At 35.5% G+C, this 17059-nt stretch overlaps 1 protein-coding gene across 3 annotated transcripts in view; it reads left to right on the top strand.

Annotated features, from left to right (window-relative positions):
* LOC113237889 (homeotic protein antennapedia-like) overlaps window positions 1-17059 on the top strand; it is a 241128-nt gene that overhangs the window by 156128 nt on the left and 67941 nt on the right. Inside the window, exon 2 of one of the 3 annotated variants that reach the window (XM_026474599.1) lies at window positions 6189-6228. The exons of the other annotated variants lie outside the window; for them this stretch is intronic. The gene's annotated coding sequence lies outside the window, so the exon portion shown is untranslated. The remainder of the gene's footprint in view (window positions 1-6188; window positions 6229-17059) is intronic. 3 annotated transcript variants of the gene reach the window in all.

The raw sequence follows: 17059 nt of genomic DNA, 5'->3' as shown, positions 1-17059 counted from the left end.
ATTCCCCGTAAGAGTTAGGGGAACTGAAAATGGCAGGACGGAGAGAAATACTCTAACTTAACTGTGTTTCTATCATTTAAACATTTTAGGTTTTTTTACAAGTTTATTGAGCTTGATATTTAATACTTTATTGATAAAATTTTAAAGTACTTTATTACTTAATGCTTTGCCCTGCAGTGGGATAATAACGGTTGAAAAATGAAATGAAAATAACTTACTAGCCTAGAGTATTCACTTTAGAGATATGAGTGCTTTACGCAACGTAAATCTTATTCATATTCACATGTGGAAATCGTGCGTTCTTCTATTTTAAAATGTTGAGTTCAAAATCGTTAAAATTATCAATGGATTTGCGTAATTTTTCAAAGTAAAATCTCTCCAATATTAACAAGTTCCGCACAAGTAACCCTATTGTAAAACGGCATATAACTTTCAGAGAGAGCAGAATAGGGTGGCGGTTAAGATCAGACGTAAATGGTCTTTACTCACTTCCACAGCTTCGAGAAAAGTTCCTAAATTACAAATACACTGTTACGGATTTCCATGAGTTTATTATTTTTGTTTGATTACATCACCTCAGAATTTTGAGCAAAATGAATTATTAACATTGAACATGAAATTCTAGATCAAACTGTGTAAATAAGTTTTTCCGCCATAATTAAAAGAGGGCGGTGTAACTCCTACAATATTAAAAAAAGTAACACAATCTCAAATTATGACAGGAACAGGCACAAACAAAATTCGGTGTACTTACTTTCGAAATTTTTATTATGGCTCTTATTTACGTCTACGTATTTTTTTACGATGTCAACTAAAGAAGTACGCCTGTAAGCAACATCCCTGCCCGTAACCGTTGCCGTGCCACTCAGGGCATTACACTGGAAAGATCTGAGAACTGCCGCCATTGCACACGTCACCCTAAGACAAAATTGTCAAGTCCCATGTACCTGTAATTTGACGAGAAGCCCTACCCTTTAAAATGGAAACGCAGTGATGCTCATATTACTGCTTCACGGTAGAAGTAGGTAGTAGTAGTACCTCCCTGGATGAACTCTTGCACAAAGAGCGTTACTGCTACTAAACACGTAAAACCGGGGTAGATGGCCATAGATAAAATTTTCATTGCAAATCTTTATTTCTTATTAAACTTTGAACAATTAACTAATAATTATTTAACAGAAAATAGAACAAATTGTCTTGAGACCAACCTTAAAATTAGTTTAAAAAAAAATTACGATTGGCCATCTCTTCCGAGGTGTCCGGGTGTGATGACCACAGGACTATGGGTAAGATGGCCAGTAATTATTTCTAGACTTAGATAGGTCTTTTACTTGGTATTTTGTTTTTTTAAGTCTTCTTTTTTCTTCATGTCGTCAAATTTTCAGTTTTCTTGAACCCAAAAGGCACACGACGAACTGAGCAATAACTATCGCCATTTCATTAGCGGATCATTGAAATATTACGATTGGCCATCTACCCCCTATGGCCGTCTAACCCGGTTTTACCCTATATAAAATATCACGCCGATTGTACAAAGGAACGTTTTTTTTTATGGTAACAAGTGACGGGACGAACAAGTTGTGTATCTGGTGACAAGCGACAAATATATTTGCTTGCGGGGCTTAATTTCGTTGCTGTCGTACTCACTCTTTTAGTAGCTCTACTACCTTATTGTGGAAGAATTCGTCTAGGGAAGCACTGCCACCTTACCTATTTCTGCCGCCAAGCAGTAATGTGAGCATTATTGCGTTCCGGTTTGGAATGGTAAAGGTATGATGAAATTACAGGCACAAGGGACTAGTCAACTTATGTTTCAGGATTACGGGCGCAGTGGCAGTGCCTCTCAGATCTTTGCGATTTAAAGCTCTGAGTGACATTGCAACTGGTATGAACAGGCGTTTCCCTTACCATCCGCGAAAGATATATTCATCCTGTCATTTGCTATCATATAAAAATCTCACGGCACTTTGCTATATCGTTATCAACTAACTAGACGAACAAAATTAATCAAAAGGAGTTTTTATGTCCTCAGCAACAAAATAATTGAAATAAATCTACCGGTATTTAACGACATGGCTAATAAACGTGTACAAGTTTTATAGATGTCTTCATAAATGTCTTAATATTTACAAACCACCATTAGTTAGATGTTGAATAGTTTAGCACAAATTGTTGTCGTGCTTCAAGTTTCTGTGTCCTACAGTCACGCAAGCTACGGATTCCATTTCACGTGTGTTAATACGTATCTGCTAATTATGTTGGTTGGTTGTAGAACGGTGTTTTGGTGGTTAGATTTTTATTTTGTAGAAGATACTTAAATAAATTATTGAACATCCTTCATCAATAGTTTTTTGTAGAAAATAAAATTATTTTTTCACCGCCTTCAAAAAGAGGAGGTTCTCAACAGTATTTTTTGTGTATTTTATGCGATTACTCCGGCATTTGTGAACCGATTTTGATGATTCGTTTTTTATTAGAAAGAGGATACCTTAGTATTAGTCCCGTTTAAATTGGAAGAAAATATTCCACCTCTAAGGGTGGCAAACTAGGGGATGAACACACTTCACGCGCACTTTCTGGTAACCGATTTGAATAAATCTAGGCAAACAGATGTAATTCCACGAACTTTTGAGGTCGGTTTATTATTACGATTCGGATTTAAATCGCGTACCTATATTTGTTTTGTTTTTCGAATAAAAACCATTGTTTAACCTCTTTACAGATCTCTTAGTCAAGGCTGACTAAAATGGTGTTAGTTATAAACCAAGTTATGTATCATATTAAAGTGAACCATTATATTCTGAACTATAGTTACAAAAATTATTAATTAAACTACCTTATTTTTTATTCGAGAGTACGATAGTAAAATCCGAAGTTCGATACTCGGTAGAACCAATACAAAAAACGAACTTTTCAATTTGATTCAAGTCTGGGCGTCTTGAGGACCAGTACAGGTACAGGAAGTTCCCTAATTTGAGATCAGGTAATTGTGTAATTATCCGGCACATTAATATTAGTAGCTGCAGAGCTCCTAGTGAAAGAGTTCGTCTAGGGTAGTGCTGCCACCTTACCTATTTCTGCCTCCAAACAGTAATGTGAGCATTATTGCGTTCCGGTTTTGAGGGGTAAGGTGCTGGTGAAATTACAGGCATATGGGACTTTTCAAGTTATGTCGCAGGATGACGGGCGCAGTGGCAGTGCCCCTCAAATCTTTGCGATTTAAAGCTCTGAGTGGCACTGCAACTGTTACGTGCAGGCGTATCGCTTACCATCAGGCGCACGACTTGTTCGTTCCGTCACTTCGTATCATGAAAAAAAAATATATCTAACTATACACACACACACACACACACACACACACACACACACACACACACACACACACACACACACACACACATATATATTTATTTATATATATATGTATATATAATGTGTGTGTGTGTTTTATATATATTTATATATATATAACTTCATATATGGTAGGGAAAATAAAATAAGCAGGTTTATTAATATTTTTCATGCCAAATATCATGAAATACACAGCTCATTCTGAAGCATCCAGTAAACCCTCACACAATAAAAAACAACGTATATTAAAAGCTCATTTCGCTCCAAAAATAACTTAATAAGGGTACTCGCAGACGGCCCTATAATCATATTACAGTGTGTATAAGGCGTGCTGCATACCGGCGTCTTATTTCCGTCCGCAGCGTCACTAGATACCTTGGGGTTAACTTCGGAACACTAGTACTTGAAAAATTCTTAACCATTTTATACGTGGCATAGAAAAATATTAAATATTGTTTTTTATATTATAATTCATTTATACTAAGAAAAAATTGGCAATATTTCTTTTACAATACAATTTTTCGTTAAAATAAAATTATTTAAAATTTTTTCAGATCAAATAAAAAAATCAATAGTACTTTAATTTATAAGTAGAAAAATAAGCACATATAAATTAATCATTGCAATAAACAAGAGAATACAATGGATTAAATTGCTCTCGGATTAAGTTCTGCCATAGCCCGTAATGGTAAAAACCTTATTATTATTATTATAAATAAACAGCAACACACTTGAGGAAAAACGATTATTAAAATACAATTAAACTTCTAAAATATTTATACAACACAACACACAACTTGCAAATTAAAAGAAAGCTGCATTCAGAATATTTAAATAGGGTAGAAAAAAAAACAAAAATAAAAAACACGATGTATGAATTGTTGCAAAACCACAAGTAACGTTTTCTATACAAATATTTCCTTTAAAATACAAATTCGTATTGACTGGCGACGACCGACAAATTAAAGAGGTGTTGTTTTTTTTCTCGAACGATTCCAAATATGTTTTCTTCAAACCGCGTTGTAAAAATTTGTTCATTATCGAGTTTTTTATCGAAAAAAAATCAATTTATTACAAATTGCAAGACTGGCCCACCGCCTCGGGGTTACTTGCGTTATAAATTTTGTATTCGTCTCTAATTGACGCAAAAAGATCGGCAAGGAAATTGTTAAGAACATCCGCACTCGACTTAAGGTGTGTTTTTAGATGGCTTGCAGCGATAATGATACTACCGTATACATACATAAAGATAGGTACTTGATTGTATAATACACAATGATTGTATTACGCATTGAAACACGTATGTAACGTCCACACAAACATTGGATGCTTATTTACGTCCTTTTAAGTAGTTCAAATTATGTAGCATCTTTTCACCAAATCTTTTTAGTGTTTTGAAATCATTACTATCTATATCAAGAATAACACGTTTTAGGATTCGAAATGTTGTTTTATTTTTAGAAGGTTGCTAAGCCGAATTTCGTGCTAGCCTGTACCAAACAAAACGGAACAGTTTAAATTGGTTTTCTTTTTAATTTAAGAAGTTTTCCAAGTTGCGAGAAACTTAAGAAAGTTCTAAAATAGTGTTAAAACGTTTGATAACATTTTATTTGGAACAGAACGACACTTCTGCCATTTTTTCACTAAAATACCGTCAAAATACGTGATATTTTGAAGGTATTTTAGTGTTGTTAGTTGCGTAAGACCAATAATACCAATTATAGAAAATTGACAAATACATATTTGACAATTTTCTATAGCTAATTTTACTCTGGCCGTCATATGAAGGAAGACATTTTTCAATACTTATTATATGTATTTTACGCGCTCTACTACAAACATCACAATCTCGGGGTAGAGGTACTGGTATTACCTATTTAGGACGGATCTATGGAACAATATAAATGGTCACTCAGGTTTCCTTTCTAATTTCAAAATCTGAAAGAACTTAATGAATAAAACAAGTGTTTTAAAATTTGAAGCTCGTTCGAAATCACACGATTTGTTTCTTCTTGCTAAAGAAAATTACGGGGTGTTATAGTTCCATTGCAGCTTTTTGCTCACTAATTACCACTATACCTTTCGCTGGAGTATTAATATGACAAAAACCGGTAGCGGGCGATCCCTAATGCGATGTTATCGCGAAGGGTCGGCTCTCTTTGCCACTTAAAGCGATGCTATTTATAACTGAGAGACGGAACATCTGTCTACGAAACTCGATTGTTTTAAGATTTTTAATTGACGAATGTTGATAAACGACAATACATTGCCATAACTAAAATTCTCATTGTAGAAGATCTTTAAAACATTTTGTTTATTTACCTACGAATATAATGTAGAGTCGGAGATTATTTTGAAGTTTGCTTTAACAAAATATTCAAGCGGACAAGAATTTAATATACTTACGAATTGAAGCAAAAAAACTGCAGCTACTCGTAATGAAGAATACGTAATCTCCAGTATAATTAAACTCAGTACGTAAATTCCCACCAACTTACCAAATGTTGTGAGAACATTTGACATCGTTCTTTATTTCTCAGAACACGATCATAAGCACATAGATACACCATTCATTAGAACCAAAACACCAAATGCTTGGCAATTAAGCAAGTAGTTGTAAATGTTACTTCGATACCTTATCTTATTGGCTACTGCTCTATGCAGCACTGCCTAATTGGGGCAAAGACTAAAGAGGGCTTGTTAAAAAGTAGAAACGACATTATAATTACTTATAATGTCTGTAGTGGAAAATCGATCTGAAACTTTATGCAATTGTTTGAGTGACTTACGGAGATTTAATTATGTTATAGTCTCATGGTGTTCTTTTTGCTTTACAGGTATATATCCCGATGTTTAGCAGTTCACCAGCTGTCATAGGTTAGTTTTTATTTTTCTTATACTAAATAGAACGGAAATCATAGCTTATTTAAGTAACACTTATTCTATTATAACGACAATCAACTCGCCGTGAGACCGTCGCTAGATAAAAGAAAATTCGTGCAATACAAGAGTGCAAAATCCCTTGTGCAACGCGTTTCACAAAATCTTTTTAGATACAAAACTGCATCCAGAAAAAGCGTTGAACTTTTACACAAAAGCTCTCAGGTAAGTATGTAATATGTAGTTCTGTTTATAGAATAGGCAAGTTGTGTAGAGATACGGGAATGCAATGGGCGAAAAAGAGACGGGTGTATGCAAGTGGGTTGCGCTGCAAAGCTTAGCGCTCAGCTGTCTGCCCCGAGCGGTGATGTTTGAAACACGGGACAGGCGGAGCTTAGCTACAAATCACTCAATGTCACATTTTGACATTTGAGATATTAGGTCTTTTTTTCTATAACGCCGCCATCTCTTATTTTTCTAATCTTTTTCATATCCATATCCAACCAGTATGTGGTGATATTTTCTTCTAATTTTTCCTTTAATTTTCTAGTTCGATCTTTCAAAATGTTTGACTAATCCTACTTTAAAATGTGGTATAATAAAAAAAGTTTGTAACTGGCCATAAAGAATTCACACGGCTCGTCACAACTCACAACAGCTATAAAGTTTACGATGCCATCATTAACATTGTTGTCGCTTCCTAATTCAAATTTTAAACGCAACTAACGGCACAAAACGAGCCTGTACCACTGTAACTATTACAAAAAAAATTAACAATTTTAATTTGACCTGTATTCTTTTAAAATTTAGAGCTTTTGAAGATCTTGTTAATTTGGATGGTCATGGTTCAAGGAAGTGCCCTCAAATTGTTCAAATGAGGCCATAAAAGTCCTGCTGTGTGACGTCTCAATATTAACAGACGTCGCGCTAATCATATTTTTACTGCCCACATAAATTACCGCTGGAACAAAAGCGGCAATCCTTAATTGGGTGATACGCACAGATGAGCACATTTTTAGTCTGTGTTATAATGACTTCTATTTTGGACTTGTGCTACTTTTATCCTACCTATTTTATCAGACTGCAGAGTATTAAAAAATAAAATATCACTTTTTCTTTTTATCGTATCGATGACATACACTATAATACTTGTCATCGTATTGAAAAAATTTGCTAATTGGTATACGTTACTCGCCGATTATTGTCCAGGTTGCGCCATACCTACGCCGAGCTGGGACACTCGTTTCGTGCACTCCAAATATCATAGATTTTTATTAATATCTATTCCTACCTCGTTAGAAAAGCCTCAAAATGACTTTAATCACCATATGTACCTACTAAATTAAGAAACTCAGTAAGAGAATTATAAATAGAGTCGGTACTCACTGTGTTACTACAATATTAAAACGTTTGAAAAAAAAAAACTACACGCAAGAAATCCCATGTTTTTTGGACGTAACAAATGTGACGTCTCTATTTAGCCCGACATTACGCAAAACGTCCAAACACTGGCCAGCTTTGTCAGAAGAAACAATAACCCCGGCTTTTGTTTGCATAATTAATTCTTGTCCAAAGCCCGGGAATTCTCAACCGCACGATCCCGTACCGTTACACTCGTAAATGCAGCGGGCATCGAGTAGCCACAATATGGACGCAGATGTGCAAAATAATCATTAACATTCATAAAAAATCTTTATTCAAACAAAATGTAAGATCAAAGATTTTAGAAGCCAGTACAATATAACGTTGTTTCGTGTATTCTTATTTCAAATATTTTGCCTAAACAATCTAGTAATCTTTACTATTATTGTAATAAGAAGGCCTTTAACGAAATGAAAATGATTTATAATTTTATAATGTCGTTATCCAAAAAACTTGAAAAATTAAGCGTAGTTTTCGTATACTTTATTATCGATTGTAAAAATGAATAAGATACATATATTCAAAACTCTTCATTATTCAAAACATATAAAAATGACGGTACTTAATAGCTAGCCTTTATTAGGGGGAATAGCAATTACATTTTTGTTTTCGTATTTTATTATATATAAGTTACTAATATTACCTAATCGCTCTAGCAGACTTTGAAAAAGTTGGGGCCATACCTTCCACATGCAAACGTACCTGTGTTTGCTTAATAATATAATATTATAAATAACATAGGTAACCGAAACTCGTAGTTCTCCCATTTTCAAACCAAAAATGTAAGTATTGTCTAAATATCATAATAATTTAACAGATATCCGCCTATAATATGTCCCCCCTCACATCAAATTAGCAGAGTTTTAAGAAACCCGTATAATACCATGACCACATGTATTGGGTTTCAATATACTGACCATCCATCAAGCCGTCTGCTCTACGGGGGGCCACTATATTAGAAAACCTTCGTCAGACGACTCTGTCTCTAGGCGTTAGGTGTTTAGACTGTGGAGATAATTAAATTTCGTTCCTATAGATATCATATTAGGGATATACAGGGTAAAGTTTAACTAGATAAGTTACTCTAAACAACTTTTACTGTAGAGCTTTCAAAGCGAAAAAAATTACGTTCCATACATTTCACATACATTTTGTGACCTTTGTTCTTTGCGTAGTTTGCTTTGCGATACACTATTAGGCAAAGATTTTCTACATGGCGCACTATAAGTGTCCGGAATTGGCCACTTACATAAATAATATTTAAAAAGTAATTACAACATTTGAAAATGGAACTCTTTGGCTGTAGAATACAATTTGTTTCACCTGACTGTCATTGTCACTGTGTTACTTTAACATTGTGGCGTCATTGTAGAAATTGGTTGTCTACATCACCATGGATTTAACTCGTGAAAATTTTCGTAGTATGATTTTCTACGAATTTAAGTGTAATTTAACAGCTCAGCAGAACTTCGCTCGGCTTCAAACTGCTTTTGGCGATGAAGCACCATACAAGACGACTATTTATAAGCTGGTTTGCAGAATTCAAACGCGGTCGTGTGAATCTCAGTGACGAATTTCGTGATGGTTGCTCGCCCACTATTGTGAACAACAAAAACATCGATGCTGTGCGCCGTATGATCAAAACAGGCAGGTATGTGACATACCATGAGATTCGGGCATCTTTAGGCATAGGCATGAGTCAAATACAATCAATACTACACAAACATTTGGGTGTGAAAAAACTGCCCTCTCGGTGGATCCCACACAATAATTTGACTGAGGCTCAAAAAAACGGATCGCGTCACTTGGTGCAATGCCGTGTTTACCAGATTCAAAGAAGGGGCATCAAAGTCGGTGTGGGATATAGTAACAGATGACGAAACATGGATTTATAGCTACGATCTCAAAACGAACAAAAGGCAGCAATCGAGCGTATGGGTCTTTCGAGATGAGCCGAAACCAACCAAAGTGGCGCGCGTGCAAAGTACCTCTAAGCAGATGATTGCTTATTTTTTTCTATAAAACTGGACACGTGGCTACTGTTGCTTTGGAGAATCGTTGTACCGTGAATAGTGATTGGTACAAGACCATTTGTTTGCCGGAAGTTATTGACAAAATCCGTAAAAATAACCGTGAACGCTGTATCATCTTGCACTACGAGAATGCCAGTTCTCACACGGCCAGACAGACAAATGAATTTTTGAAGGTGAACAACGTTGACCTTATGAGCCATTCCGCGTAGAGTCCCGACCTGACACCTTGTGACTTTTATTTGTTTGCTAAAGTTAAGAACCAGTTACGCGGTCAACGATTTTCATCACCTGAAGAAGCTGTCGAAGAGTATGAAAAATATGCTTCAGAGATTGACACGGAGGAGTGGCATAAATGTTTTCAAAATTGGTTCATTCGTAAGAAAAAGTACATTAACGCTAACGGAGAATATTTTGAGAAACAACAAATTCATTTCTCACCATTTATAGTATTTTTTCTTATTCATTCCGGAAACTTATAGTGTGCCCCACGTATAAGACCATCATTTCTGTCCGACTTTTTTAAATTTAAATGTGTTTGTTAACTTTGAGCTTACGCAAACTGGCTATTACAAAATATCACTGATGTACTCCCCAGTGTATGTAGCTGAATCATAGACCCATTTACATATTAGTTTTGTTATTAATTTCCATTCGTATCTTTGGCATAGTAAGCCAGTGTGTGTGATCGTACGTCAAAAATGCTTTTTCACTTCTCATGCTCTAAAAGTACGTCAATATAGCCTTACGTAGCGGGAGTAAAGTTCATGCTTTTCCCTAATGAGTAAAAAGTACTTCATTTTTTTAATTTACTTCGAGTGAACAAACTCGAACAGCCAGTAGTACGCACGGTTTTAGTTCCATGCCTTTTACGCATAGACGCTGGCGCCATATTATTTTCCCACGTTAGTGCGTTTGTTGTACCTGTGTCTGGCCGGAAAAAAATGCCGCGAAAACTTCGGAATTTTGGTTCGTAATTTTGTTGTAGAGCGAAAACGATTGTATCATTTCTTTTTCTCGCAAGCAAAGTGATAAGTAAAGTTTTCACCTCGAGTAACGCCAATATAAGCCCTCGGAGTAGTAGACCCTCGCTAAAGCTCGGATGTCTAACCACCTCGGGTGTATATTGGCTCATTTTAGTCCCTCGATAAAAAGTATACTATTATTACTTTAAAGTCATTAAATAATACGAACTACATAAATGTATAAAGTTAGTTGAATGTTAAAAACCTCCCTCCGGAAAGTTATAATTTTGCAGATGTAGCTTTATTACGCTAAGGGTAGTGGGGTATCTGGAGGAGTCTTTTTTACTTCATTATATATCAAATAAATTAAGTTTGGTTTTGATACTAGTCGAATGCATTTAGAAAACTTCGTAAGTATACAATACAGATACTGAAACATATCTACACTGAAAGAAAATAAAGGAAATATATATTAATACTAAATATACTTCACATGGAACAAAATAAAACTAATGGATTTTTCCATTTCTATAGTCAAAGGCCACGAGGCCTCTTGACGCTACCAGCGGTCAACGTTTCGAACAAAATACATAGACGAACGAAACATAAAAGACAGGGTACAAAATATGCTCTCATCCCTTGATATCAGTCTCTTCCAGGGTACCTCATTTTTAAACGTAGCAGGCAGTGGGCGCAAACCATCTTACGAGTATGCATTTTTATTGTACTCTATAAAACTGGTTATTAAGATCGATAATGCAGATTTTTATTTGCTTATCATTTATTTACGGTGTTAAATAATTCGAGTCCTTTGTTTTTACGAGCCTGTTCACGTCTTAATTAGCATAATATTGTATTCAAAAGCCTGTACTTTGCGGTTAGCTAGTCTTTACGTGCTGTGGTCACACCTACTTACCTCTGCGTTTGGTTTATGATGCCTCCAATTACAGTAATGGTTGTTCAACAGATAGCTTTATGCAAATATACTTCATTACAGCGTTTTGTTGCACCAGGTCTCGCGTTTCTTATGAAAAGTCTATCAAAAGTGTGAGACTTGATGTATGTAGTTACTGTAAACTATTTCGTGTTTAATAAAGTCCCGAAAAAATCTTATAAAGTATATGTGGTTTATGAGACTTGAGTGTTATTGTGCACAGTATAAAACCTTTGGATCTTTATAGATAAATTTGCATATGCAGTTATATAAAATTAGGCTTATTAAGGCGTTTTTAATTATTGTGTTGGTTCGGCGAAGTTGTACGCGTTTTTAAATAGTTGTACGATTTGATTAATGTGAAGATTATAAAGTTTAATAATTACAACAATGTTTATAGGCACATTGTGTTAAATATTAAATTAATAATAACAGAATATACCGAACAACCACACCAATTATTTTTGTCTTATAGGGTATTTTTGACTATAAGTACCAGAGCGACGAAACTAATTCCGGACCACCCAGAGTGCCCAGACCAGAACCAGTTTAGAAACGTTCCATTCTCAAATTAGTCCTACCGAGACTCGAACCCGGAATCTACACATCTAGCGCCCACAGTGCAAATCGCAAGGCCACCGAGGTTGTCAAATGTTATAACTGGTACTTAAAAAAAAATCCTGTGCTATAAATATTGTTTTTAAAGTTCAAAATAAAGATATGTAAAGATTTTATATATAGCCGAGGTTTTTATATAAATAGACCATATTCTTTCTTTTTGTTAGCGACTCGACGATAGCCTTGTTTTAACTCTGTATTTTTCCACTTAATTTAGAAGTGCCTACAATGAACCTATGACATACGTCATAAATCTCATCGTCATGTAGGTATATTGCCTAGATTTGGATGTTTTTTTTTATAACATCAACTGACGGGACGAACAAGTCGTGCGCGTGTTGATAAGCTACACGCCTGTCCATAACAGTCACAGGGCCAGTCAGAGCTTTAAATTGCGAAGATCTGACGGGCACTACCACTGCGCCCGTCACCCTGAGACATACGTTGATAATTCCCGTGTGCCTGTAATTTCGCCAGCACCCGCACCCTTCAAAACCAGAACACAGTAATGCTAACATTACTGTTTGGCGGTAGAAATAGGTAAGGTGGCAGTACTACCCTGGACGAACTCTTTCACAAGGAGCTCTACTGCTACTAAACACATGTACATGCATGAGTATGCATAAGTTGCCATTGCCAAAGCCAAGAGATCGGAAAGGGTCTCCCAATCTTTTCCGAAAAATACTTTACATAGTTTCATAGGCTTGAACACATAGCCCGCCACACTGTCCAATTTCTATTCAATTGACATACGGAATTAATTATTCTGATATGATAGAATTTAAAAAAAAACAATAATTGTATCAACATAAAGTAATATGCTAATATGCTAAAAGCTTTTGTTTTTCTATTACATTCACGAAAAGATACTAACAAGAAACAATCTGTTTGCGTATCCAGATTTTAATTTAAAAGCTGTGTGTGCAGAAAACAAGCTGATAATCGTGTACGGTCGGCAGCGTGTTCACGGAAAAACAAAAGAGATTACTCATCCCGACGCTCGAACTCTATCTGAGGATTCCTTGAAGCGCACCACCGCGCTGTTAGGCGGGTAAAGTCAGCAGAAATAAGGATCAGTTATTTTTTAATAGCTGATTTTTAGGGTCATACATTCAGAGAAAAACATTTTCTTAAGTACCTATGCGTAAGTCTAAATGTGTTATTGGTAGTAACTAACATAGTCTACATTACTACTCATTTAATTAAAAATCGCACGTAAAGATTGAATTCCAAAGGTCAAAACGTAGGTTCGAAAGCACGTCAAACTTGACACTTAAAATGTAAATTCAACTCTATACCATTTGTAATAAAAACGTTCCAAACTACAAAGTTTAAACTTGATGCACTGTCAATTTACTTCATTGCACATTAAAAATTACAATGACATCACATAACAGTAATGTAAGTATCACAGAGTAAGCTAATGTATAACAGTCGACCTTATCACTAAGTAGCCATTTCTTCCAGGCAACCTTAACATAATGTTCGTCATTCAGAGAAAGAATAATTAACATGACCACATATTCTGGCAACTAAACACTAACCGCATACAGGGACCCTTCTATAACAAAATGGCCACGAAAATGAAAAATGTACTTTGTATTACAAGGGGCTATCCGTACCCACCCCTAGACCGTGAGACGAGAGCGTAAGACGGAGTACAGAGAAAGTTTGAGTGACGTACCCCCCACCCCATCGTCCCCCTCACCCCTCTGAGGATTTATGGCGCCATATTGGATTGGGACAAGATGACACAAGGCCCGGATAATTTGGGCAACGGTATCACGTGACGGCCTGAACTGTGAAACGGCTCTTTAATTATGATATTCGGGAGTTTATTCCAACTTCGAATGTTCTAGTGATATTGTCGGGTCCTGATAGTTAGAGTTGTTTGCTTAGCTTCCATTTTGAACTGATACTGTAAATTAATGACTGTATAGATGTTTTCTATTCTAAGTAGTTCTTAGATTATAGGCCTTAGTCGTTTGAGTGTGGTAAATAATGTCAAAAACAGACATATATTATGTTAATTCTTATTGGCTATGATAATAATCATAAATTTGTTTATTTTCTTCACAAAATTGTAACAGTAGAAGAACAACAGTTATTATATGATTTGTACAATTTAGTTTGTGGTAGTTGGAGTCTAAACTAGGATAATCTGTGATTTAAGTCACCAGGCCTCCACCTCCAGTAAATATGGTCGAAAAGAATAAAGTATAGTAAAAACAAACAAACTGAATGAAAAAAATACAGATGTGATAAACTAATTTTAAATGAAGTTATATAATCAAATAAAAGCAAATTAACAATAGACGTGCAATGATAAATAAATATGGGATATAAAAGCCTTTTTTATGAAAATGCCACAAAACTTTTTACGTAGACAAAGTTTCAAATTAAAATTATGTAATTCATAACTTATTTCTTACTAATAAAAAGATTCAAAGCTGCTACAAGGTATTCATATAAGCTTTTCATTATTCCTAAAGGTGGTAGCTAATTCATTGGCCGTGTAATAAATAACCGCGGCTGCATGCATTCGCGCGCAGCGTCTGATGTCTTGACACGCATGCGCCGCTGCGCCCGCGTCGCCGTTACGTGCCAAGAGTGCGTCTACGCAAACGATTTGCGACGCGCACTAGGAATGGCTCCAATTTCTGATTTAGATCTTGTTCTATGTGGTTATGACGTATTTGCACGTGGCAATTGTAGTAATATTTCGCAAACATGTCAAATCGGTACACCGTAATGTCAAAAACAGCATTTTGAGAAAAAAGGTACTAAAGGAATAGTTCGGTTTGGTGTTTTTACAGGTGAATAACATAAAAGATACATTACTTACATTAACTTACTTTGTATACTGGATGTAAAGAATTCTATCTAAACCCTTAGAATTAATTTTGCAAAATAATCTATTTCTACTGAAATACGAACAAATTTATTTTTCCTTGATAACAGACGAACGACTCTTCCTATAATAATCAACTGGGACTTGCTGTGTTTTGGTTTGGCAGTACAGAATTGGTACTTGTCATGGCCTCTAATTAAAAAAAAACATGACCTAATAATTAAGCAGTAAACTTTTAGAAAGATTTCGATCCTTGCAATGTGTCGAGGAATAAATTCCCAAAGGCGCTAACTTGCTAACGTAATAATCCATATGAAAGAAGGCCATCACCAAACTGCTAGTCGCCGAACACTCGAGGGTGCGAATGCTGCAAAAACAGAAATCTCGTTAAGATGACAATTTATGGCTTGTTTTTGCTAAATGAAAATAGTCGCGGCCCGTGAACTAAGCAGACCTTTTTTGATTTTCTTAATGGAATCTTTCCGCTTGGGATTTGTGTCGAGCGATGCGTTAAGCTCTTCCTTTTACTCACAATACCCATAGTTCCAGATTTGTATAGGCTCATTTTGCTTCCCAGTCGCCCCAATTCTTGTCGCGCGTTTTCCTCCATTGTTCCAAAGCAGCAAAAAGTCAATACTTTGGAGAGTAAATAAAATGATGGGCACATAATTAGCCGATCCGTTCTGGACAATAAAGTCCTCGTGACGTTGATACAAACTTCCTTTGTACTAAAGCAACCAGGCGGAAGCATTTCATGATTTATGACAAAGCAAATTTTTATTTCCATTCCTCTTGGTTCATCTTTTTTGTTATTATTTTCACCACAATTCCTCGCAGCTTTTCAGTAGAAAAAGTCACCGTAGAAAGTTGCTTTCGCTTAGTGCAAATGGAAAATGGAACAAAAATAGAGAACTGAAGCAGTGGCATATGTGCAACGAGAAACTTTAGCGTTATGACTGCCCGCTTCGACCGCCAACATTTACAGTTAAATTTTAATATTTTAATGCATACTTAGATACAAACAACTGCTTGCTTTTTATAAATCGATAATATACAAGCACATGCCTCTTATTAGACTACTTTTTTATATTTATCAGTGCTTTAACATGCAATGTTACCATAACCATGAAAATTAGTTTAGTTTTTGTTTGTGTTAATTTGTTTTATTGTGTATTGTTTAAGCGATCAATATTAGGAGATTACAGATTCAGATGCAATTCTAGAAAAATTGTGTCTACATCATTCAACGATTACCATACTGATCTGACACGCAAAGGTCCCGGGTTCCATTCCCGAGCTGGAAGAAATATTTGTATGGCCTACATTCATTTCTCTCATGAGTTTGGGTGTAATTTGTTGTTGTATATGTGTGTATACATGGACCCGCGATATAAGATTTCCCTAGTTCGGAGTGTGTGCGTTATTATTATTATAATTATCAGAAAAAAACACTACCTTATTCGCTGTAGCTTTCATTCCCATTTGTCTACGAATTACGTGACAGGTAGGTAGCATTCCAGACTTTGTCCTTAATACTAAGAAGTGAAACACTTTTCTATGAGAAACAGGTACTTATATTCGCTTTCCAACCCCCGGGAGGTTGAGCGTCGAGGCGAGTACACGCCAGTCTTTTTGCCCTGTTTTCCTGCCACGCTTTCCTTTTCGGGGGATATCCCCATCCCGCTTGCACGTTGTACGAAAACTATAGAGATGCAATTGAGTGATGTATATATACCATTTTTATTACCGCTGAAGGTAATTTTAGATCATTTTCTTAAAATATATATTTAACATTCAAATTAATTAGGTCCGGTCGTAAAAATTGTACAGACACTTAATAATTATGTAAAATGGTTAATAACATGGTGGATAACTAACTCGCGCAAATGTATACGTTCTTAAACTATACTTACCTAACGAAAAACTATGTTATTTTTGCTTGAAAAACTTGCGATTGTTTACAATTTGTAAAAACGATTGTCATTTGTTTTTTATTGTGTGGTGAACC

This window comes from Hyposmocoma kahamanoa, unplaced genomic scaffold, assembly GCF_003589595.1.
Source record: "Hyposmocoma kahamanoa isolate Upper Pololo Valley unplaced genomic scaffold, ASM358959v1 94, whole genome shotgun sequence".
In the NCBI taxonomy this organism is placed as follows: domain Eukaryota; kingdom Metazoa; phylum Arthropoda; class Insecta; order Lepidoptera; family Cosmopterigidae; genus Hyposmocoma; species Hyposmocoma kahamanoa.
This window is presented reverse-complemented; position numbering and strand designations above follow the sequence as displayed.